Source organism: Pyricularia pennisetigena (genome assembly GCF_004337985.1).
Source record: "Pyricularia pennisetigena strain Br36 chromosome Unknown Pyricularia_pennisetigena_Br36_Scf_13, whole genome shotgun sequence".
In the NCBI taxonomy this organism is placed as follows: domain Eukaryota; kingdom Fungi; phylum Ascomycota; class Sordariomycetes; order Magnaporthales; family Pyriculariaceae; genus Pyricularia; species Pyricularia pennisetigena.
In genome coordinates, this window is record NW_021940925.1 from 102,818 (window position 1) to 130,745 (window position 27,928).

The window sequence follows — 27,928 nt, forward strand, 5'->3', positions numbered from 1 at the left end:
CCCAAGTTTTGCGTTTATGCCCTTTCTTATTACGTTTTTCGCGGCGAGGATTCCTTTTATTACCCATTTTTCCGCGGTATCGTCGTCCAAATTTAACAGGATTAATAACCGGCCGGGTTTGATATCGGTATGTATTTGGGACGGTAATGAGTCGTCCGCGGTTTTTTTGATTAATTTTGCGTAAGAAATGGGGTGGATTCTTTTTGGGATGTTTAATGTAACCGTTAATAGTGTAAAAACAGTTACAATTGTATATTTTTTTGCTATAAAACTAAACTCTTTATTGGGGCGGTTAATTTTAACGTTTCGTAAATTAAGGAAAGTTTTATCCTTTATTTTAAAACGTTCCGCCGGCTTCCGTAGTTCATTTGCGTTTTTTCAAAACGTTATTACATATAAATTATGGCGGCATGGGCCACGTTTATACCGTTTTTGAAATATTATAAAAACAAATTCGCGCGGTTTTTAAGTATAATACCCCGCCTTCCATTTATTTATATTATCGGCACCGCGTTTATTTCGTAATTTGACAATAATTTGCTGAGATTAATTCCCGTAATTAACAAATTTTTATTATTTAACGTTAACTGAACGGCGGGTAAATGTCCGGGCCAATATATTTGGTTGAAGACCACGAAGATCTTCAAATAATACTATATTTCCTAATTAATACGTTCCGTATTATTATCCGTTTTTTGGTGGTAAAACGTCGATAATAAATGTGAAATTCCTATTTATCGGCAAAATTCCGACCAAAAACCTTTTACCCAATGTAACCCCCGGTTCAATATAATCGCGTTAAAAAAAACTTTAAACCGCCTCCAAATAAAAACGAATTTTGCGGCGTAGATTTCGGTTTTTATCGAATTTATCTTTGGTAATTGGATATATTTGAAAACTTTATTAATTATAATTATTATATAACGCGGTGTAGCCGTATCATTACCTGGGAAATCCGTTATCAAATCGATGGAAATTTGTGTTTAAAACCTGTCCAATATTAGTAACAATTATGATAGTTTTTATTTGCCTCGTTTCGACGGTTTTATCCAGCGGTAAATATCGTAATTACGTACAAATTATCGGATATATTCGGCTATCCCGTTCCAATGGTAATTTCGGGCCGAAATCGTAAATGTGTTATTTTTACCGTAATAACTAATTATTGGGGATTCGTGGGTCTGTTGTAAAATTACCGTAATTAGGGGTTCCCAATTAGGTGTTTAAAAAACGGTTTTTATATATTAGCGCGCCGGAAACGTTTATTAAATAATTAGTTATTCATACCGTCGTTTTGGTTTTAACTGGGAACCATTTTATATTCTATTGGACCGCGTTACGTTTATAAACGTATACCGGGTTTTTTTCCACTATTTTGTTCCAATATCCGGTTATATAAAATTGTTGGAATATAAACATTTTTTTCGGGACCGTCGGCAATATATTTTATAATAATACTTATTGAATTCCGATTATAATTATCTGGGTATTGACATAATATTGTCGTTTTTCTTCTTCGTTAATTTGGTCCTGCTCCCGTTTCGATAACGCGTCGGGAATTATCGCGTAATTTTTTAATCGGTATTTTAAAATATAATTGAATTTGTTTAAGATTTCCGCCCACCGTATTTGTTGTGTTAATATTACCTTCAATTTCGAAGAATATTTGAATATTTTATAATCCGTAAAAATAATAGAAGGAAAACGGATATTGCGTAATTCCGCTTCGCATATTTATAAATAATGGACGACCGCGAGCAGTTTTTTATCGTGGATAATATGATTGCGTTAAACCGTCGTTAATTTAATGGAATAAAATGTTACTGGTTTTTCTCACCCATTTTTCCTTTTTTATATGAATACCCCCCAATAGCTGCGCCGGAATAATCCGTTTTGATTTTCGTTTCCATTTCGCTACTTTATTGGGCCAATATTGGCGCCTGTAAAAATATTTATTTAAATATTTTAAAGGCGGTATCCTTTATAAATATCCATTTAAACGGTACTTTTCTTGGTAAACCGCAATAAAAACGTCGTTAAATCCGAATACCTGTTTATAAAATTTCGGTCAAGATTGGTAAGTCCCAGGAAACCGCGCAATTTTTGTAATTTCGTCGGGGTTTTTGATTCCCGTATTGCGCGTCATTTTTCCGGGCTGATTTCCAGGTTTTTATTAGCGAATATAATAAGCCGAAAATACTTAACGGAAATAATTGCGAACGCGTTTTTATCGAAATCCAAATTTAATTCCGCTTTTTTTCAATCTTCCCAAAATATGGGCAATTTTCCGTTAATAGTCCGTTTTGGAACCGGACGTACAAATTGAAATATCGTCCAAATATACTAATTAATAATCGCCCAGTATATTTTCGAAAATGCCGTTAATATATCGTTAAAACGTGGCCGGGGCGCCCGCTAATCCGAACGGGTATATTAAATATTCGAACAATCCGAATTTTGTATGAAAAACTGTAAAATGTTCATTTTTTTCGGCCACGCCTAATTTATGGAAGGTTATACGCATTTTTATTTTGATAAACCATTTTACCCCGGATAGGGAGCGGAATGTTTTTTAATTGATAATAAAAAGTACTGGTCCTATTATAATAACGTTCAATATTTTATAGTCGACGTATATACGCCATTTTCCGGAAATTTCTTTAATTATTAGGACCGGGGCCGCGGTTGATAACGCGTTCGCTCGGATCCCATTTTTATCCATTATATCGATTATTTGTCGCCGCAATTCCAGTAATTAATGGCGCGGTATATAATACAACCGGTTTTGTGGGAATAACGGGGATTTGCCGTTATTATTTTCCTAAATCCGGATATAATAGTCCAACTCGCTTTTACACGGGGGTAAAACCGAAATTTTACCGTTATTATATAAATTTTCGAAATATTTTAATTTTTCGGGAAACGTCGCAGGGTGCCTTACGTTATTCTTATTTAGCGCCGACAAAATTAAAACCCGGGCTACATTTCGTGACGAAATAAAGGTGAGTTTTATTTATTTATTCGTATTGCTTTTTGTTTTTCGGGCCGCCGCCTGGAATATTTTGCCTATAACCACCGTAAATTTCCTGCTTTTCGGGCGCAGGGACAGTTTTTGCACGAATAACCTTTTAACGGACCTTATTTTGAATTATCCCTGGTTTGGGCTAAATATAATTTTTGGTGGGTTATCCACAAAGGTTCTAGGAATAGATTTAATATTAATTTCGGGATTGTATAGAACAATGTCGGCGTAAACCAACCGTCGATATTTACATTATAATCGCCTATTTCCCGTACATCGGAATTTGTTCGTCCCGTTACCGTGCCTAACCGGCGGGTTTATAATTAAAAACTTTCCTTCATTTTAATTTTTTGATATAATTCTCATTTATTACCGCGTAATATTCGCATTGTAAATACATTCATAGAATGATAAGTTTCGTTAACTTGGTTAAAACCGGGATAAAAAATTATGGCCTTTTTATTATAATTTATATTTTGTGACTGTTTTTTCCGATTTATATTTGTTAAGGTATTATAAAATAATCGGGGCCCGTTGCGTCGGTTTTCCTTCAAATTAAAATTGCGGTCCAAAAATATCTTTTTCCTTTTTGAGGGTTGTTTGACGTTGGACGTATAACCGGCGCGAATTGGTAGTTTTGGGCGTCATAAAAAATGGACCCGCAACGGAGGTAAATTTTTATTTCGCGGCATCGTCACTAAAAGGAACGTTATGTAATGAATCGTGAAGTGAATATATCTGTATAAGGTAAATATATATAAGGGGAAAAAGGTCACTTTTTATAAGTAAGATAGAGGTAAAAATTGTCTTAATGGTTGGATGAATGGATAGATCAAATGGATAGATCTTGAAACTTCCTCTTGTTCTAAGGTGGGAAACTTCCCTATTTATCTGCAAAACATTGCATTTGACAATGCATGTATTACAAATCCACGTATTAAGGTTTGCATTTTACTTTTACAATTAGGATAAAATAAAACAACACATTAGCGTTTACCTATTTATATATGTGGCTATTTTGAACGTCTCGTATTTGAAACGTTGCATAACGCAATCTTCAAAACCTTACCTATATTTATTTTATGCGTTGATTTTTACTAAGATAGGCTTGCCTGTGGATCGTATGTGAAACGCATAATCTTCGTAAAATACGCGTTCATTTCCTTTGCCCAAATAGGTCAAAATGGTGCATGTAGAAATCGCATGCAATTATATTGCATTATTTAATTAATACACGGTATACGTTGCATAGTAATTGGGCATATTTATGCATCGCAGTACATATAACGTGCTTAAGCGTATAATATAAGCTTATTACTCTTATATGGAAAAGGGCATTTTGGCAGAATAGCAGAGGATTCAGGCAAATCAATTAAAATTTTTCCGTTTGCGAAAATCAAAATTGAGGTTTGAAAGGATAACGCGGGCGGTAATTCGCGGTATTATCGATTGGGAGGAATTGAATCGGGTGGAACGCGAGGAGGTAAAATAAAAAGAGTGGCGGCGATTGGCCGAAATTTTCCCGAAAATGTTTTTGGATTCGTTTTTTCCGGATTCCAATTTTGTTTGGGATTCCTCTTTTTTAATAAGTTTTTTAAGTCTTTTTTTGCTAAACAAAATGAATGTTTTTGTGTATTATTTAATTGGTAAATTGATTTTGTTCGTGTATTTCGATTCGTGGTGCGTATTAATTATTTTTTTGTAAATCCGTTTAGTGGTATGGTTTCGAGTTTTGGTCGGTTTATTACCTTTCGGAATAATAGGTGGTGTTTTTTCAAATTGTCCTTTTTTGGCTAATTTGTTCGCAAATCCAATCTCTAATAATATCGGCGGAATGGTTTTTGGCAACTTTGAAAATGGTTCAAGGGTTCCTAAATATTTTTTTTCGTTCCCGTAATTTTCCTATTGAACTAGGTATCCTATCTTACCGTGGTTACATCTGTGGTCCTTTTAATATCGCAATATTCGCGACCAGGGTTTGGAGAACATCGTGGGTTTCTTTTCCCGGGCCCGACCTTGGGCTAGCTATTATCGTGTTTTAATTGAGCGGAAGTAAGTATTATAGGGCAAATTAACGGCCTTGGGACCGTTATATATCCTTATTAATGTTACTATTAACGGTGGAGGGAAAAGGAAGGGAAGGTGTGTATATCCGGGTCGTGGTAGTGTTTTTCCCTTTGATATATTATCCCTCACCCGCTCCTGTGTTTAATAACATAATACGGGCCTTAGGCACGAATCGATAATAGATTTTACTTATAAAAAGTGATTTTTCTCTATATATCTATTTACTTTATACAGATATGTTTACCTCACAATTTGTTTTATGACCTTTTTTTTAATTCATACGTGTTATAAAAATGCGATAATAGTTAAAATAAAACCTAAAATCCAGGTTTTCCAATAATATAAAATGTATTTTGGTGTATAAATTAAAACCTTTCCGGGTTTATAGCCTATTAATAATATGAGCTGCTAACAGGGGTGTTAATACTAGTTTAAATACAGCGTGGTGCTAATTACGCTGTAAAAACGTTATATTAAAGGGTTTTGAAAGCTGAAATTACGGGGTTCAAATGCACTGAATACAATACAATGGTACATTAATTTTAGGATTAATAATTTAAATTAATTGGTGGGGGAAATTCTGCTTTATTCCCTTTCTATATCCCCCAATATCCAAATAGGGGTTAGTACGCCAAAAACCATTCCGGTATCGCACACGAGTTTCCGAAAAAATTATTTTCAATGATTTTTGGAAAAAACACCCTTATTATTATATAAACTATTTTGGGGTTCCCATTTATTTGCTAATTGGGAAAGATTTTTAACCTGATATAGCGTAGTTAATTTGTAACTGCAGGGTGGGTGGTAAACCCGGTATACGGTAAGCCCCATTCGCTGACCGTTGAATCGCAATTCTTATAATACAAAATATAACCGATAATTCGATAACCCCGGCAGCTCCACTTCGATATTATTTATTGTTGCTTATATCCAGAGAAAGGTGGACCTATCACGTGCCAAATAACGCATATCACTAATAGTTTTTCGATTAGTAATTAAATTAATTATTTCATCTTTTTATAAGTCATATACTTAAGAAAACATGTAATAAAATACTAGTTCGAATCGATAGTATATGCATTTTGCACCGTTAAACTAACAAATATTTACTATATGCAAAATTCTATTATTTGCGCAATTTTTCCCCTTAACTATATTAAAATTCAAATATGCTAAATAATATCGAAAAACTGAGAAAATACTTAATACTTAACTACTCATAAAATCAAAGCCGGCATAGGAACGATATTTGCATTAACAAAATCGTTAAATTCCAAATAATGTAAAACAGGTTACCCTATTTTTATGAGAATAATAAGCTTATAATATAAGCTTATTATTCTCATAGATATAATGGATGACAAATGGATCCGAGCAAGTGCGTTAGCAACCGCGACCCCGGTTTTGGATTATACAAACCTATTTTTTGTGTTTTTCCAACGTTTTGGAAAATATAAGGATACCGTCCCGGAAAACAACGATAAAAATGTTGAGGCATTCCCGGAAAATGTAGTTAATTATAGTTTGGAAAATTGCAGGGGGGTTAATGAGTCCGAAAAGTATTACCAAATATTTATAATATCCTCGTTCAATACGAAATGCTGTTTTCCATTTTTCGCCTTCGTTTATGCGGTTCAATTTATATATTATGCTAAAATGTAATATCGAAAACCATTATACTTAGCAAAATATACTTCCGAATTTTCCTATCAATGGGAGTGGGTAACGGTTTTTTATACTACTATGGTTTAATTGTTTATAATCCACGTATAATCGTCATTTTCTGTTCTTCTTCGGTATAAAACGGATTTGGTATTCTGCTAATAATATCGGTAATTGAATATAACTGTCTTTGAAGTTTTTTGCGGAGTATTGGATTAAAACCTCTATTTGTATCGGATTCAAACCGTATATTCCATGGAATCTTGGTTGGGTTCCTATTTTTACTGGTATTTTATAATTGAACGTGTTATATTCGGGTAATTTGGTTTTGAGTTTTGAGTTTAATAATCGTATATAAACCTGGTATTTTGTTGGGATTTTGCCGTTTTTGATCTATTCTTTCGTAATTGGTAGTATGTAATTGGGTCGGTTTTAATTTATGGATAATCGCCTTTTTTCCGATATTAGCTTCAGGGTTAATTGTTTTTCCTATAAATACGCCATCTATTTTATTAGATTTTTCCGTACTTTATATTTGCTAAGAAGAGGCCGTATAGAGACCCTGCGACCGCACGTTAAGTGCAGTCGGCTGCATTTTGCATGCGCGCAGCCGATTGCACAGCGGCATAATTAACAATATTTCCTATATAAACCCTGCCATACGGGAATTCGTTTAATAATTAGGTGTTTTACCATTGGATTTGGCCGGTGATCGTATTTATCCTGGGGATACTTTTTCCAAACCAGGGAACTCATAAAATTATGCTTTTATTTCTTATTTCTGTAATACCCAAAATAATTTGTTTTTTCGTTCATAGCTTTCCATCCAAAAATGTACGGTTTTTATGTCCATAGTACCGTTCCCGTGTAAAATTGCCTTTCTTTTTATAAGAATAATAAGCCTAAATTATAAGCCTAAGCACGTGGTAAATACTATGATGCCTATTTATGCACAACTATGCATAATTATTCTGCAACGCATATAAGAATAATAAGCTTATGTTATAAGCTCAAGCACGTAGTATATACTACGATGCATAATAATGCCCATTCAGTATGCAATGTATAACGTGTATTAATTAAATGATGCAATACAATTGCATATAATTTATACATGCACCATTTTGACCTATTTGGGCAAAGGAAATGGACGCAGATCATACGCAGATCATCTGTGCCACATACGATCAACACGCAAGCCTATTTTGGTAAAAATAAACGCATAATATTAATATAGGTAAAATTTTGAAAATTGCGTTATGCAACGTTTGAAATATTAGACGTTTAAAATAGTCACATATATAAATAGGTTAAAGTTAATGCGCTATTTTATGTTATCCCAATTGGGAAAATAAAATGCAAACCTGAATACGTGGATTTGTAATACATGCATTTTTAAATGCAATACTTTTGCAGATAAATAGGGAAGAGTTTTCCGCCCTAGAATAAGAGGAAGTTTTAAGGTCTATCCATCCATCCATCCATTCATCTATCTATATATTAGATAAACTACGGACTTTTACTTGACAAACAACCAACTGTCTACTATTTCATACAATTTTTACCTTTATCTTACTTATAAAAATGACCTTTTCCCCCTTATATATACTTACCTTATATAGATATGTTCACTTCACAATTTATTCCATAACCTTCCTTTAAACACTTCCGCGTCAGCCACCATATATCGGGCTGAGATCTTCACCAGATAAGACAATTAGTGCGAACCTAAAAGTGGTTTATATGGAAATAAGGGTGTTTTTTCAACAACGCATACAAAATAATTTTCTCGGAAAATCGTGTGCGGCACTAGAACGCTTTCAGGGGTGCGGACCGCAGCTTCGATGTCGGAAAGTATATAAGGGAAACCAAGCAAAGTCTCCCCCATTAATAAATCTAAATTAATAACCCCAAGATTAGTGAACCATTTTGGTGAACAATTTAGTGAATTTAAACCCTCTAACTACAAGTTTTTATAGCGCAATTAGCACTACGCCGCACCTAGGATAATGCCGTAACCCGTGTTAGCAACCCATATTATTAACAATTTGAAATATAAAACGTTTAAAATAGCCACATATATAAATAGGTAAACGCTAATGCGTTTCTTTATTTTATCCCAACTGGGAAAGTAAATGCAAACCTTAAAAGGTGGATTTGTAATACATGGATTGTCAAATGCAATACTGTTGCAAATAAATAGGGAAAAACTTCCCGCTTTAAAATTAGAGGAAGTTTTCAATATCTGTTAATTCATCCATCCATTTATCCATCCATTTATCCATCCATTTATCCATCCATTTATCCATCCATTTATCCATCCATTTATCCATCCATTCCATTTATCCATCCATTTATCCATCCATCTACCTATTTATTAGATTAACTACGGACTTCTACTTGATATAAAACCAACTGTCAAGTAGTAATACAATTTTTACCTTTATTGTATCTATAAAAAGTGACCTTTCTCCCCTTATATATATTTACCTTGAAATTTATTCCATAACCTTCCTTTTAACAGAAATAGCGTAATTAGGGGTTCCTAAGGGGGGATCAAGAGCAGTTTTTATATCATAGCGTACCGGAAACGCTAATTGAAAAATCCGTTATTTACACCGTCGATTCGGCTTCGGGTAGGAATTATTTTATATCTTCCTGGACCGCGTTACGTTCATAAACGTAAACCTGGTCCTTTCTTACCGTTTCGTTCCAAAATCTGGTTAAATAAGGATAAATAGAAAACAAATATTCCTTCCTGGACCGCGGGTAGTACGTTTTACGGTTATATTTATAAAATACGGATAATATTTATCCCTGTTAAAATAAAGGTTATGAAATGAATTGTGAGGTCAATATATCTGTATGAGGTAAGTATATGTAAGGGGAAAAAGGTCACTTTTTACAAGTAAGATAAAGGTAAACATTGTATTGATGGTTGGTTAACTGGATGAATCGATGGGTAGATAAATCCTAAAACTTCTTTTAACTCTAACGCGGGAAACTTATCCGTATTTATCTGCAAAAATATTGCATTTAACAATCCATATATTACAAATCCCCGTGTTAAGGTTTGCATTTTATTCTCCCGATTAGGATTAAATAAAACAACGCATTAACGTTTACCTATTAATATATATGGCTATTTTATACGTCTAATATTTAAAACGTTGCACAACGCAATCTTGAAAACCTTACCTATATTAATATAATGCGTTTGTTTTTACCAAAATAGGTTTGCGTGTGGATCGCATGATCTGCATATGATCTGCGTTCATCTCTTTTGCCCAAATAAGTAAAAAGGGTACATGCATAAATCGTATGAAATTGTATTGCATTATTTAGTTAATACACGTTATACATTGTATAATAAATATGTATCATTGTGCATATTAATTATACATCATTGTACATACTAATTGTGCATCGTTGTGCATAATTATGCATCATAGTAAGAACTACGTGTTTGAGCTTATGATATAAGCTAATTATTCTCTTATGCATTGAATGATAATTATGCATCGTAGTATTTACTACGCGCTTAAGCTTATAATATAAGCTTATTATTTTTATAATACCGGGTATTGGACGCAAGATTATCGTTTTTCTTTTTTCGTTGACTTCCTCCGATTCCCGTTTTGATAACGCGTCGGGGATTATCGCGTATTTCCCCGGTTAATATATCAAGGTATAATTTACTTTAAATAGGGCTTTTACTCACCGCATTAATCGTTCCAATCTCACCTTCGGTTTCGTAAAATATTCGAATATTTTATAATCCGTAAAAATAGTAGGCGGAAAACGGATATTCCGTAATTCCGCCTCCCATATCTATAAATAATAAACGACCGCGAACAACTTTTTATCGTAAATAATATAATTGCGTTAAACCGTCGTTAATTTCACGGAATAAAACGTTATTGGTTTTAGAACCCACTTTTTTCCTTTTTGTATCAATACCTCCCCAATATTTGCATTTACATAGTCCGTCTTCACTTTCGTTTCCGTTCCGTCGCTCTGTTCGGCCATTACCGGTGTTTATAAGAATATTCGCTTATATATTTTAAAAACGGCGTCCTCCACCGGCTTCCGTTCAAGCGGTACCTTTTTCTTAATAAATCGAAATAAAACCGCCGCCAAATCCGAATATTGGTTTTTAAAATTACGGTAAAAATTGGCGAACAATTAAATACCGCGCAATTTTCGCAACGCCGTCGGGGGTTTCCATTCCCGTATTGCCTGAAATCTTTCCGGAATAGCCTTTACACCTATGCGAACGTATATAACAAACCCGAAATATATAACGGAAATAATTGCGAACGCGTTTTTGTCAAAATTCAAACTCAATCCCGTTTCCTTCAATTTTCCCAAAATATGCTAATTTTGCGCTAATAATCCGTTTTACACCCGGACGTATAAATGAAAATATCGTTCAAATATATTTATATATAATCGCCCAAATATTCCCAAAAACGCCGTTAACATACTGTTCAAACGCGGCGGGGGCGCCCGCTAATCCAATCGGGTACATTAACCATATAAATAATCCGAATTTGATGGGAAAAACTGTAAAAATATTTATCCTTTTCGGCCACGCGTAATGTATGGAAAATTGCACACACGTTTATTTTAATGGATTATTTCGCCCCGGATAAGGAGCGAAACGTTATTTGATTAATGGAAAATAATACCGGTCCTACATTATAACAGCGTTTAATACCTTATAATCGATATATAAACGCCATTTTTTAAAAGCTTTTTTAATTATTTACACTGGGGCCGCGTTTCTTAACGCGTTTTTAGATCCACTTTTTATCCATTATACTAATAATTTGTCGCCGCAACCCCAATAATCAACTGCGCGGTATATAATATAACCGGCCTTATAGTAGTAACGGGGATTTACCGTTACTATCCCTCTAAATCCGGATATAATAGTCCAATTCGCCTCTATACGGGGGTAAAACCGAAGTTTTACCGTTATTAAACAATTTTTAAAAAGTTTTTAATTCCTCGGGTAACGTTGACGAAAACTTCATATGGCCCCTCTTTAACGCCGACAAATTAAAACCCGGGGTACACTTCGTAATAAAATAAAAACGAATTCCATTCATTTATTTTTCCTTTTTCGCTTTTTGGGCCGCCGTTAGGAATACGTTACCTATAATTACCATGCGCTTCCTATTTTTGGACGTAGGGACAGTTCCTGCACAAATAACCCCTTAAAGGATTCTATTTTTAACTATTTTCAATTCATGTTTAACATTGTTTTTCGGTAAATTATCTAAAAAGAATTTAAATGGACATTTCGGGTTAATACCGGGGTCATATAAGAAAGTATTAGCGTAAACCAACCGTTGATATTTACGTCGCAATTACCTATTTTATATATATTGGTTCGTATCCGTCCCGTTACCGTGCCCAACCGGCGGGCCCGTAATACAAGGATTTTCGTTATTCTTAGTTTTTCAGTATAATTTTTGTTAATCGCCGTATAATATTCGAACCTTAAATCCATTTGCGCAATAATAAATTTCGTTTAATTCATTAGAATTGGGATAAAAAATGGTCGCCCATCCCTACAATTTATATTTTTTAATTGTTTCTTTCGATCCGTATTTGCTAATATATTGTGGAACGGCTACGGCCCGTCGCATAAATTTTCCTTCAAATTAAAACCAAAACCCAATGTTAATTGCTTCCTTTTTCGAATTAATTCCTCGTTAAACGTATAGCCGGCGCGAATTGGTAATTTAGTTATAATGGGAGGTGGAACTGCAACGGAAATAGGCTTTTATTTTGCGGCGTCGCTGGAATCTTTGGGCGGGTATTTATAGGGCCCGTTTTTTCAATTTCCATCTAACCGCTGTTTTTTTCGTTTTTTACCAATATTATAACGGCCGCGTCCAGCTCCTATCGCTAACACGCCTATTATTATTATGTTTTCAAAGCCCGTTTACGAAAAGCCCGTTAATAAGGTATTCCGTTTTTGGCCAAAACGTTTGTTTAAATCGATAATTTCCAGGTTTTGGGCAATATAGCGGTACGTAACGATAAATTTATAATAAAAATCGGAAACGATACCTTCCCACCGACGCCTCTTTTATTTGGTTGAAAACCCGAAAACGCAAACAATTGGCCTGTATTTTGTCCGACCATACAAAACATCCCGCCGTTATAAAAGAATATTCGAATTTAATAAAAGAATGTGCGAATAACTTTCCCTATCGTATACGGAACGCCTTTAATTCGGCAAAAATTTAGGTTTTTTTATATTAATCGTCGTACGTGCGCCCCAAACATTAGATGAAATTCTCGTAATTTTACGCCCTTCCCGTACCCTTTACCTTGTAGACAGAACGGACTACATTTTATACTATCGCGGTAAAATTGGACTTATATATTCCAATTGGTTGCGCGGGGTTCTAATAAATTCCACGTCGCGTATTAATTTGTATGAAATAAATTGTTTCCAAATTGTAAATACGGCCAGTGCGCCGTTATACGATAGGGGGTTACGTAAAAATCTCCTTTTAAACGCTGTTTTTGCGTAATCGTGGTTACGTTCGGGGATTGCAAATGCGTTTAAGCGATACGTTTTTCCAATATCGCAATATTCGCGATTGGGTTTTGGTAAAGGTTATGGGTTTTTTTGACATGACCCGGTTTTAGGTCGGCCATTCTCGTGTTTTTAATGGAACGTTAGTAAATATTATAGGGTATAACAACGGTTTTGGGACCGTTAAATATTTGCGTTAATATTATTATTAACGTTTAAGTGAAAGGGAAGGAACCATGTTTATATCCGGGTTATGGTACTTGGTTCGAGGACAATTTGTCGCCTTTTACCGTTTATAGCGAGTATTTGCACTGTATTCCCACTATAATGGCAAAATATAACGGTATAAACACTACATACAATTGAATATCCGAATAGAAAAATGAATAAGAATTGTACAAAAATTATGAGAATTATAAGCTTATAATATAAGCTTATTATTCTCATAATATCGACTATTTATCGCCGCAATTCTAATAATCAATCGCGCGATATATAGTATCTCCGGCCTTATAGCAATAGGAGGGACTTACCGTCGTAATCCCTTTAAATCTAAATATGGTGGTCCAACTCGCCCTTATACGGGGGTAAAACCAAAACCCTCCTTTTATTAAACAGGTTTGTAAAACCTTTTAATTTTCCGGGTAACGTCGCCGGGGACCTTGCGTCACCCCTTTTTAAAACCGGTAAAATTAGGACCCGAGTTATATTTCGTAATAAAGTAGAAACGAATTCCATTTATTTATTCGCATATTTTCCTATTTTTCGGCCGCAAATGCAACTCCTGCACGAATAAACCCTTAACGGATCCTATTGTTAACCATCCCTAATTTGGATTTAAAATTATTTTCCGGTGGTTTATCCAAGCGAGTCCGGGGAGCAGGTTTTAGGCCAATCCCGGGATAATATAAAAGAATATGGGCGCAAAATAGCCGTCGATATCCACGTCGCAACTGCCTATTATTCGTATATTGGTTCGTATTTATCCCGTTACCGTGCCCAACCGGCGGGTTTATGTAAAGGAATTTTTATTATTCGTAATCTTTCGGCCTAATTTCTGTATATTACCACGTAGCATTCGCACCTTAAATCTCTTTATACAATAATAAACTTCGTTAAATTGGTTAAAGTTTGGATAAAGAATAATCGCACCTTATTATAATTTATGTTAAAACAGAAGGCTATGGAATAAAATGTGAGGTAAGTATATTTATACAAGGTAAATATATATAATGGGAAAAAGGTTAGTTTTTAATAAATAAAATTGAGGTAAAAATTGAATTAATAAATGACAATTGATTTTATGTTAAGTAGAAATCCGTAGTTGATTTAATAGATAGGTCGATGGATGGATAAATGGATGGATCGATGAATGGATCGAACCCAAAGTTTCCCCTAATTTTAAGGCGGGAAACTTTTCCCTATTTATTTGCAAAAATATTTCATTTAACAATCCATATATTATATATCCACGTATTGAGGTTTGCGATTTATTTTTCCAATTAGGACAAAATAAAACAACGTATTAGTGTTTACCTATTTATATATGGGGTTATTTTAAGCCCTTCATATTTGAATCGTTTTATAACGCATTTTTTAAAACCTTACCTATATTTATATTATGCGTTTATTTGTAATAAAATAGGTTTTTATGTGGATCGTATGTGAAACACATGATCTGCGTATAATTTGCGCTTATTTCTTTCGCGCAAATAGATCAAAGGGGTACATGCACAAATCGTATGCAGCTTTATTGCATTATTTCATTAATACACGTTATATATTGCATAATATAAATACGAAATTGTGTACAATTATGCATCGTAATATATATTACGTGCTTAAACATATAGTATAAGCGTATTTTTCAGATAAGGAGTGCATAATAACTATACATAATTGTGCATAATTGTGCATCGTAATATATATTACATGCTTAAGCTCATCATTATAAACGAAAATATACAGGGATTATTCCGTTGCAGCTGTCGGGGAGGTATTAATATAAAAGGGAAAAACGGGTTATGGAAACCGGTAACGTTTTATTCCGCTATATTAAGGACGGCCCAACGAAATTATATTATACACGAGAAAAAACTGCGTGCGGTCGTTTATTGTTTATAACTGTGGGAAACGGAGCTACGCAATATCCGTTTGTTTTAAATATTTTCACGGATTATGAAATATTCGAATATTTTACGAAACCGAAGGTACTATCGGAACGATAAATACCGTAAATAGAAGCTCCATTTAAATCTCATTACACTTTAAAATACCGACTAGGGAAACACGCCACAATTTTTAACGGGTTATCGAAACGGGAGTAGGACAAAATTAACGAGGAAAAAAACGACGATATTGCGCCTAATACCCTGTATAACTATAATCGGTATATCACAAATACTACCGCAAAACGTACTACCCGCGGTTTTGGAAGGAATATTTTTTTTCCAATAAACCTATATAACCGGATTTTGGAACAAAACGGTAGAAAAAAAGCCCGGTATACATTTATAGACGTGACGCGGTCCAATAATATATAAAACAATTCCCACCCGAAACCGAAACGACGGCGCAAATAACGGATTATTTAATAAGCGTTTCCGGCTTACTATTATATAAAAGCCGCTTTTAAGTACCCAATTGGAAGCCTTCAATTACGGCAATTTTACAACGGACCAACAAATTTCCGATAATTGGCTATTCCGGTAAAAATAATATATTTAAGAACCTGGCCCGAAACTACGATTGGGACGGCATGGCCGAGCATATTCAGCGATTCGTACGCAATTGCGATATTTACCGCAGGATAAAACCGTTAAAGCGACGCAAATCAAGATTATTATAACCCCTACTCATATTAAATACGTTTGGAAACAAATTTCAATCGATTTTATAATAAACGTCCTAAGAAATAATACGGATGCGCCGGGTTTTTTGATGGTTATTATAGATAAGCTTTCCAAATATATCCAATTAAAAGCGATAAATTCGACAAAAGCTGAAACCTGCGCCGCGAAGTCCGTTTTGATTTGGTAACGGTTAAAGGGATTTTTCAACGCAGTTAAATTAAACCGGGGGTTAAATTGAGTAAAACGTTTCAAACCGGAATTGTGCCGGTAAATAGAAATCTTACAATTATTATCGACGTCCTATTACCTAACACCGGATAATAATACGCAATATATTCCTTAGGAGGTGTAATGTTACTTAAAAGTTTTAGTGGTATTCGACCAAACAAACTGGCCCGGGCAACTACCCGCTGTTTAAATGACGTTAAAAAAAAGTTCGTTAATTACGGGAGTAAACTTTAGCAGGCTATTATTAAAATTATAAAATAACCGCGGTCCCGATAATATAGATAAATGGAACGCCAGGCTTTATACCCAAAGTCCGCGCGGATTCGTGTTTGCAATATTTTAAAAATGTTATAAACGTGGCCCACGCCACCATAATTCATATATAGCAACGCCAGAAGAAACGCAAATAAAATACGGAAACCGGCGGAACGGTTGAAAATAAGGGATAAAATCTTTTTCAACCTGCAAAACGTTAAAATTCACCTCCGGTATGAAAAGTTAAACTTTTTAGCAAATAAGTATATAATTGTAACAGCTCCTATATTATTAATAATTACGCGGGACGCTTCAAAACGAATTTACCCGAGTTTTTACGTGGAATTTATTAAAAAGGCTGCGAGTAACCCATTACGGTTCCAAATATATACTAATATTAAACCCGGCCCGTTATTAATAATATTAGATTTGGATAACGATACCCCGGAGGAATAGGTAATGGAAGAAATCCTGGCCGCGAAGAACGCAGTAAAAAAAGGGCGTAAGCAAAAAATCCTGGTAAAAATGGACAAAATACGACGAATTTATATAGGAACATTAATTAATAATGGAGAATATATGGGTATTGGACAAATTTAAAGCGAAATAAAGGTTAACCGGACAAATAACGGCCCCGTATTGAAACGGCGCCAGCGATAAAATATTTAATTGGACCAATGATTTGCCATAATTAACGAAAAAACAAATAATTCCCCGTTAAAAAAGCGACGCGGTAAACCCAAAATGAGTATTAATTTGACAAATTATATGGCGAAAATACGCAAAATCAAACCTTTTCCCGGGGCGAAAAATAATAAAAATAAACCGACGACCACGCAAACTGCGCCCACTTTGGGGGCGACGTGGCCGCATACCACCCATTTAATTTTTAAATTAAATTAGTATATATAATGTGAAACTATAACCCCTGAACAACGATAAAACATTAATCGAAAATTAAACTATACAGCTCCGATTTACGACCTAAATTGCCCTGTTCCTTTTATCCCTCGCTTATTTTAACGTCCTTGTTTTGGTTTATTATTTTCGGTGTTATTTTTGGAAATTTAAAATTCCTATTCCTTAGTCAAATGGTTAACGTTTCGCAATAAAGCAGTACGACGACGTGTGCCATTTTCGACTAAAATAAGTTTACGATGGAACCTCCCAAAAAAACGGGTTTTTACCTATATTACAACCAAAGGCGGCAAAACACAACAGGGCGGGGACGCTGGGGCGCGCAAAACCAAATATATACCAAATTAGGGTACCGGTAAAACGAAAAACGGTTAAATAACGCGAAAAAAAGGTTTCGAAACGGCGACGGGGCGTGGTAATAACGGAGGCAAAAAGGCGCAAGGAATACGCGGGACGAAATTGGAGCACAGAAATAATAAAGGAAAAGGTTAAAATAGTAGTTAAAATAACAAAAATACTATTATTACGGCGCGTTTCCTGCAAATTCTTTTATACCGCGACGTATTACATTCCTAAAAAATTTGAAAATAAATAACGTTATAAAAATAATTATATATACTGAAAAAGCGGGGACGTATATCCAGGTAAATAAAACCGCGGGTAAGGATTTGTACCAATTAACGATTGCAAATACCGCCGTTGCGGGAAAAAATATTAAATATGGTAAGGATAATAGTTTGAATAAAAGTCGTTATGGCCCCAAACTTGCCTATTTTATTTTGTGCGTTTGAATAAACGCGGACCCAATTAGTATATACGGTGAAGGAGTAGCGGGAAAGGACAGTATTTTTACCCGGTATTTCTTTCCCGTGCACGAAAATGTTTTTAACCGAAATTTGGATAATAAAACAACTATTATAGGTCGCAATTCTTAATTCTTGCAAACGACGGCGAAAAACAGGGTTAAACACGCAAAGGGCTTCGCTATAATAATAATACGATTTCAAATATTATAATATCTCTAACAAATAATACCGTCGGGGGTAGGACCATATTCCCAAACTTTAATTATTTTGGACGTTTTTACGCAAAAAAAGCAAAAATGAAGCACGTTTTCGGGGGCGGTAGATTCGTCGTTATTTAAATTACTCTGAAATTTTGCAGCGCCAATAACGCGACGACAACGTTGCAAATATAAATTAGCGATATTTCCAATTAGCATTTAAACGATACAATTTACAGCCGAACAGTTATAATTATTATACGACGAAGGCAATTAACCAGGGCGGTTAAAAGGACGGCCACATCCACCACCAATATTACTTTATCCAAACATTATTTAAAATACGACCGAGGAAATAAAATCTCGGGATATAATGGAAATAAATTAGTAACGACAAAGAAAGGTATAAATAATAAATTTAATTGACTAGGACGTAAAAATAAATAAAATCAAAGTGATATAAACGAAAAAACGTAATAATGGAAAAACGAGAAAAAATCGATAAAATGGCGAAAAAGGGAAAAACGATGACGAACAAAGCAAAAAGACGGGAGGAATTTTGGTCAGGGGAAAATTGTAAGAAAAAAGAAACTAGGACTATAACGCGGGATGGTACTAAAAACAAAACCGCAACCACTATAGGAAAAAGATTATACCAATAAATAAATAAACTTACACCGCCTAAAGTAAAAGGTAAATAAGGTATAATAACCGGCCGAAAACGATAAATACGATAAAGAATCGCGATGTAACCGCAATTAAAAATAAATAAATAAAACCCGACCATGGATTTATACCGCCCAGAATAAAATAAAAATAAACCACGATAAACGTTTATAAACGGAAAATACGATATAAAAATCGCGACGCGTCCGTAACCAAAAATAAAAGGGTAAACCCAGACCATAGATTTATACCGCCCGAAATAAAATGAAGGTAAACCACGATAAACGCCCGCAGGCGGATAATAAGATGGAAAATTCGCGATACGACCACAATTAAGGGCAGACGGACAAGACCCGACCACGGGTTTACAACGGTTAAAACGAGGGACGGATGGGATATAATAGGTACCAATAGCCGGAATACGTTATAAAAAAACCGCGGCGACAACGAAACGGAAATTAGGAAAAGGGTACGCATCCATTATAGTGTCCATATTTTTCCAGATCGGGATTAAACCGAATGGTGGACGGGCAAATCCGGGTTGTATTATGGATTCGTATTTAAAATACGTACTACGTAATCAAATATAAAAGCGGGTTAAGGATAATATGTAGAAGGGAAAAGTATTACCACGACCCGGACATATACACCTTTCCTTTATAAAAATAATAAGCTTATATTATAAGCTTAAACACGTAATATATACTACCATGTATAATTATGCACAACTATGCATAAATATTATGCAATGCATAAAAGAACAATAAGCTTATATTATAAGCTTAAGCACGTAGTAAATACTACGATGTATAATTATGCAAAATGATGCATAATTATTATGCAGTGTATAACGTGTATTAATTAGATAATGCGATACAATTGCAGACGATTTATATATATACCCCTTTGACCTAATTGGGCAAAAGAAATGAACGCAGATCATTTGCAGATCATGGGATCCACAGGCAACCCTATTTTGGTAGAGATAAACGCATGATATAAATATAGGTAAGGTTTTGAAGATTGCGTCATGCAACGTTTCAAATATGAGACGTTCAAAATAGCCACATATATAAATAGGTGAACGCTAATGCGTTGTTTTTTTTATCCTAATTGGGAAAATAAAATGCAAACCTTGATACGTGGATCTGTAATACATGCATTATTAAATGCGATACTTTTGCAGATAAATAGGGAAGAGGTTTCCGCCTTAGAATTGGAGGAAGTTTTAGGATCTATCCATCGGTTTATCCATTCATTCAACCATTAATACAATTTTTACCTCTATCTAACTTATAAGAAGTGAGATTCTTTCCCCTCATATATATCTACCTTAGAAATGTAAAAAGGAAGGTTATGTGATGAATTGTAAAGTGAATATATCTGTATAAGGTAGATATAAGTAAGGGGAAAAAGGTCACTTTTATAAGTAAGATAGATAGAGGTAAAATTGTATTGATGGTTGAATGAATCGAGAGATCGATAGATAGATGGATCGATAGATAGATAGATCAATAAAACTTCCTCTAATTCTAAGGTGGGAAACTCTTCCCTATTTATCTGCAAAAGTATTGCATGTGGCAATCCATGTATTACAAATCCACGTATTAAGGTTTGCATTTTATTTTCCCAATTAGGATAAAATAAAACAACGCTCTAGCGTTCACCTATTTATATATGTGGTTATTTTGAACGTCTCATATTTGAAACGTTGTATGACGCAATCTTCAAAACCTTACCTGTATTTATGTCATGCGTTTTATTTTTACCAAAATAGGTTTGCCTGTGGATCGTATAATCTGCAAATGATCTGCGTTCATTTCTTTTGCCCAAATAGGTCAAAGGGGTATATCGATGAATCGTATGCAATTGTATTGCATTATTTAATTAATACACGTTATACATTGTACAATAATTATGCCTTATAGCGCATAACAATTATACATCATTGCGCATACTAATTATACATTATTGTGCATATTAATTATGCATTTCTGTGCATAATAATTATAGATCATTGTTTATAATTATGCATCGTAGTATTTACTACGTGCTTAAGCTTATAGTATAAGCTTATTATCCTTTCAAGCATTGCATAATAGTTATGCATAGTTGCGCATAATTGTGCACCGTAATATATATTACGTGCTTAAGCTTATAATAGAAGCTTATTATTCTTATATACCCCCATATTTTGTATAATAAAAGCTTTTATATTATAGAAAGTATCTGTAAAGTATTCCTCGTTTTAACATATAAAATCCAGTGGTAAAAAACTCGTTAAAACGAAGTACTTTTTATATACACATATTCAACGTATAAAACCTTTTGGGAAAGAACTGTTGGATTATTATATATTTAAGCAAAAAACCTGAATACTTCAGGTAAAAAAGCTTTATTAAATATTTCCTAGATTTGGAAAATATTCATGGGCTGGATTTGGTACCGTTTTTGTTAAAAGTTCCGCCAAATTTTCTTTTATTGGTGTATATACCAGTTTTATCAAGTTTTTTTTAAAACAGTTTCTCTGTTAAAATAATATAACATATCGATATACTTGGACTTTTGGTAAGATTCGGGATTATTTTCCAAATCAATGGCCGCCGTATTATCCACCAAAATAACAGGTGTTTTTATACTGAATCCCAAATTTAAATTGTTATTGAAATAAATTATTATATTGTTTAAATACATTGCTTCTTTCATTGCGTTTGTCAAAGCCATATACTCTGCTTCGCAACTGTTTAAAGCTACTGTTTTTTGTAAATCAGAATTCCAACTTAGTATATTTTTATTCGATATATTTTTGTTATTCTCTTCTGTCAAGCTAAATATATAGCCAGAAGTCGATTTCCGATTTTCAAAGTCATTAACCCGATCAGAATCGCAATATCCTTTTATAAAAATATTTTTATTTCCGTTATTCATGTCATAATTCAACCTAAGATTTGGATATTTCAACAAATATTTCCAAATATTCACAACACATTTCAAATGCTCGTTGTTTGGGTTCGCCATAAATCTGGCACATAAAATAACGGTATAACAAATAGCTAGTTTTGTTTTTAACGCTAAATATACTAGCGAACCCATATATTGTTGGTATATTTTTATTTCGTCCTGACAAGCGTTGTTTTTATTTTTTGTCAATGTAATACCCGGTACCCCCGGAATTAATCCCGGTTTATAATCGTCATTACTATTGAGTTTATTTGATGACTTTTCTGTGTATTGGGCTTGTTTTATTGTCAAATTATTATTGTTTATAACAATTTCGCGGCCCAAAAAGCTGGAAACAGGTCCGAAATTTTCTATTTAAGTTTCCATTTGATAATCGGAAATCAAATTATTAATAATAATGACACTTTTATCTATTACTAATTTATCGTCCACGTAATATACCAAAACTGTTTGGTAATATTTGCTATCGGGGTTCTTATTAATGAAAATACCCTCGTTGTATTGTAAAGAATTAAATCCTATTTTATTTAGTATTTTTTACACATATTTGTAGTATAATCGTGGCGACTATTTTAGGCCATATAAAGCTTTATTTAATTTACCGACTTTATTTTTATAGTTGTTTTTTGCATAGAAACCAGTTGGTAAATTTATATATATTTTGGTATTAATATTTGCGTGCAAAAACGCTGTTTAAACATCGCATTTAACTATTAAATAACCCATTTTAACGGCTATTATTAAAACAATTCGCCACGTTTCGGCTCTGCAAATTGTAGAAAAAATCGTTAAAAGGTCTACACCAAATATTTGGTAAAAACCTTGTATAACCCAACGCCCTTTTATAGCCGATTTCCCTTTTGGTAAACCAACAATATTAAATACGTTTATGTTTTCCAAACTGTTTATTTTATCCTTACAGGATTTGTACCAATTCTGTGCATTTGGTAACTTTATAGGTTGGTGGAAAATAGACGGATTATCCGTATTATTTATCGTTAAAATGAAATGCTTATTGTTTGTGAATTTGCAAGATTTATTTAACACCGTATCGCTTATAGTTAATAATTCGTGCTGCCATGGATCGAATTTGGGCATTTTTGCAGCAAAAGGTCCGCTTTGAACGTTATTCTCAACGCTATTATTGACGTTATTCTCACCGTTATCATTAACGCTAATTTCAGCGTTATAATCCTTAGAAATACTAACTTCTATTTCGTTAAATATTTCGTTCGGGACATTGTTAACATTCGATGAAAACTTGTTTTCCAATATTGTCAAATCTCGAACTCAAACGGTGGTTTTCCGTTTTATATCCCATATTTTTCATATATTATTCTAATCGGTATAACCGACTAATAAACCAAGTTAATTTCTAGCTTCTAGCTGTTTTATCTGTTTATTTGTGTCAAAATAAACAATCGATCCCCATATTTTTCAAAATATATTATAATGTGGATATTTATTATAATATAACTCGTAAAATAATTCAAAACTTAATGACAAATTCGGGGTTCGGTTATATATATAAACAGCTAATAATAAAATTTCGCCCCAAAGGTACTTGGGAGCATTTGTATGAAAAAGCATAGCCCTCGTTTTATTAAAAAGTGTTAAGTTTATTCCTTCTATTAACCCATTTGGTTTTTTTGTATACGGAGGAGTTAAATTATGGATAATACTATATTTATTTAATATTGACTTGAAGTCATTATTGATATATTCCCCTCCGTTATCGGTAAAAACTTCTTTTACTCTTTTATTTTTCGGGTTATTATTTAATTTATTCATTAAAGTCTAAACAGCAATAATTGCATTAGATTCTTGCTTTGATAAGTAAACGGATAAATATTTGAGCTTTTTATCCAAAAAGGTTATATAATATTTGTAATTACTAAACGTGATAGGGGTGATAGGACCCCCCAATTTGCTGTGGATTCGCTCGCTTATATAATAATCACTTTGATTATTTGACCTTTTATTTATATGACGATTGGCCTTTGCTTGCAAACAGATTTTACATTGAAATTGTTTCTATACCAATATACCGTCTCTGTTTATTTGGATATTTTGTGGTTTTAAAACCGCTAATAACGGTATTAGCCCTACATAGGCTGAATTTAAATGCCATTTATATATTATATTATCTTTAATATTATAGTTGTTAGTATTAAAACCATTATTATCCGAGCTTTGTTCAAAAACTTGGGCCAGAACATAGTATAATCCATTGGATTTGTAGCCTTTTGTAAGCAATTAATTCTGTCTAAATAAAGTGACTTCATTATTTGGAAAGGTAGTGGTCACATGTTGGAAATAAGACACATTTAATGTATTTATTCCCCATTCGGGTATAAAGTAAACATTTTAATGACAATCTTTATATGCAAAACTTTGAATTCCAAATATAAATTACCGATTCCGGTTTTTTCTTTCAATTCATTTGCATTACCCCAATTCGCGTATTTGTTTGTAGGTTTATAGATTTGCGAATTACCTTGATTATAAACTGTGTTTATTGTTGCAGCGCGTTTTATAACAAATTTGTGCATTCCCTTCAAATTATTTAAATAATCTGGGATATTGTCAGCTTCTGGAATTAATATATTACTTAATATATTATTGGGGGCATCTGGGCTTACGTTCTCAATTGTATCCCAATTTTGTTCGTCAAAAGTCGAATCGTTATTCAATTAATCGATCAAAGTATTAATCGAAGCATTTTCGTCGGGATTTTTGTTTTCATCGTTATTTTTCAAAGGACTTTTCTTTGTTAAACCGTCCCATGATTTTGGTGCTTTGTTTGGTTTCAGATACCAGCACTTGGTAACAGAATGACCTGTTAGTTTGCAAAATTTGCAAAATTTGCCTATATTTTTGGCTTTTTCGAGTCGATTTTTGAACGAATTCTTTTTATTTCCATATCTTTTGGTAGATAAAACTTTATTGTCATTTTTACCTCTGGCTTCGTCATTCAAATCTGCAAATAACGGATCCGTATTGTATAGTCTTGGATCATTTCTTAATGCCTGACTAATATTGGAAATAAAGCCTTTATATAAATTATCTAATAGATTCAATACCCAAAATATAATTATTTGTTTATATTTTTAGATCTTCAATTATCGGATAATTCCTTTATTTTATTAAAGTATTCTTTGATATCCTTAAAGCTTTGTGGAATTGTATGAAAAAACTCCCTAGCGATTAAAAGATCGGTAGTGAATCCTTTCGAATTATATAGGTTTTCCAATTTTAACCAAGCTTTTGTTGCGGTATTTTCGTTCCTTATTTGCAATGAAGGACCGTCTTTACACAAAAGAGTCAATAAAGCTAACGCTTTGTTATCAGTTTCACCGATTTCAGTGATGTTGTAAATATAAACTCGTTCGGTAAAAATGGCTTTGGTTCTAAGGGACCACATAATATAATTCTGTGTGCCCTTTAATTTTGGGGAAGAAATCTTAATTCCCAAGCCCGACATTTTGAAATAAACAAAATTCATTTTTCTGAGAATGTTATTGTTAATGAATGTAGACTTTCTACATTCAAAAAATTGAAAAAGAAATAATATACCCGTAATATCATATATTCTTTCAAAAGTAGAAAATATATCTTCTTTTACTTAGGCTTAAAGTTGAAATTTAACAATAGGTAGGTAAATAAAAAGGTTTTTTGTGTTAAAACAAAGGTTAGATAGAAAGTATATGTAAAAAGGTGGAAAAGGTGGCCTTTTTAACAAGCAAGGACCCGGGCTCATAACCTGTTAAAAATAAGATTATATAATAAATTATGAGGTGAATATATCTGGATGAGGTAGATATATATAAGGGGACAAAAGGCCACTTTTTATAAATTAAATAAAGGTAAAAATTGTATTAATGGTTAAAGAAATAAATAAATCGATGGATAAATAAATAGATAAATCCTAAAACTTCCTCTAATTCTAAGGCGGGAAAATATTCCCTATTTATCTGCAAAAATATTGCATTTAACAGTTCATGTATTACAAATCCACGTATTAAGGTTTGCATTTTATTTTCCCAATTAGGATAAAATAAAACAACGCTTTAGCGTTCACCTATGTATATATGTGGCTATTTTGAACGTCTCATATTTGAAACGTTGTATGACGCAATCTTTAGAACCTAACCTATATTTATGTCATGCGTTTACTTTTTACCAAAATAGGTTTGCCTGTGGATCGCATGATCTGCACATGATCCGCGTTCATTTCTTTTGCCCAAATAGGTCAAAAGGGTACATGCATGAATTGTATGCAATTATATTTGCATTATTTAATTAACACACGTTATACATTGCATAAAGGTTATGCAGTATTGTGCATAATTATGCATCGTAGTATTTACTACGTGCTTAAGCTTATAATATAACCTTATTATTCTCATAGTGCGGACCCCCATTTCGATGTCGGAGGGTATATAAAGGACACAAAGCAAGATCTTCCCCACCGATTAATTTAAATTATTAATCCCAAAATTATTGTACCATTTCAGTGCGTTTAATGCATTTAAACCCAGTAATAACAGGCCTTATAAGGCATCTAGCACCACGCCGCACCTGAGCTGATGCCCAAACTCCTATTAGCCACCTGTATTATTAACATCCACCTCTGAAGATTGGATTGTTAATAATAAATCCTATTTTAATGTTTGGAAATAATATAGGCTTTCTATATAAGAATAATAACCCTATAATATAAGCTTAAACACGTAATAGATACTACGTTGCACAATTATGCACAATTGTTATGCAATGCATATAAGAATAGTAAGCTTTTATTGTGAGGTTAAGCCCGTAATATATATTACGATGCACAAATATGCCCAGTTATTATGCAATATATAATGTACATTAAGCAAATAATGCAATATAATTGCATGCGATTTATACATATATACCTTTTTACCTATTTTAGTCAAAAGAAATAAACGCAAATGATACGCAAATCATTTGTTGCATATATATACTGTGAACATGGCTAGCGCAGGGCTAATTATATTAGCTACCCTGCATTATCTTATAACGGCTAGCACGGGCTAATTTTATTAGTCACCCTGCATCGAATAAATAAACAAATAACAAATAAAACGTATACGCGTTTATTATACACACAAAGCTTTATATATCACGTCTTTGTTCATAGTTTCAACAACAAAACAAATACGTCATATATAATCTAGTTTAATAGTATAATGCACGTACTATAATCTATATCATATATACGTTGTTAAAGTGCGTGGGTTCGAATCCCGTTGTGGTCGCAGATTTTCTGTGCATGCATAAGCACAATAGGCCGTTAGGCTCAATGGGTCGTTAGGCTCAATAGGTCGGCAGGTCAGTCACATGAATAAGGCCAAATCATGTGACGTGACCCCGCGTTCCGGACATCCGGATCGAAGATCTGCACCTACGGATACGAACACGTAATTCACAACTTAGCCTTAGATTCATCACCTTCATACCTTCATCGATTTAACGATTCAACGAATCGATTGTGCAACAATAATATATCATCTCTATTACCCGCTAGCAGACGGTTATTTGCCATTTCAACGTTCCATCAACCTCATACGTGATCCACTTTTCCCCGCGCTTAAGATTAAGCTTATTCTATCTCGTAACCTCCTCACATATACGATTTATACGCAAATTATACGCAAATCATACGCAGATTAAATAATTCATATATAATCCATACGGAAAACTATTTT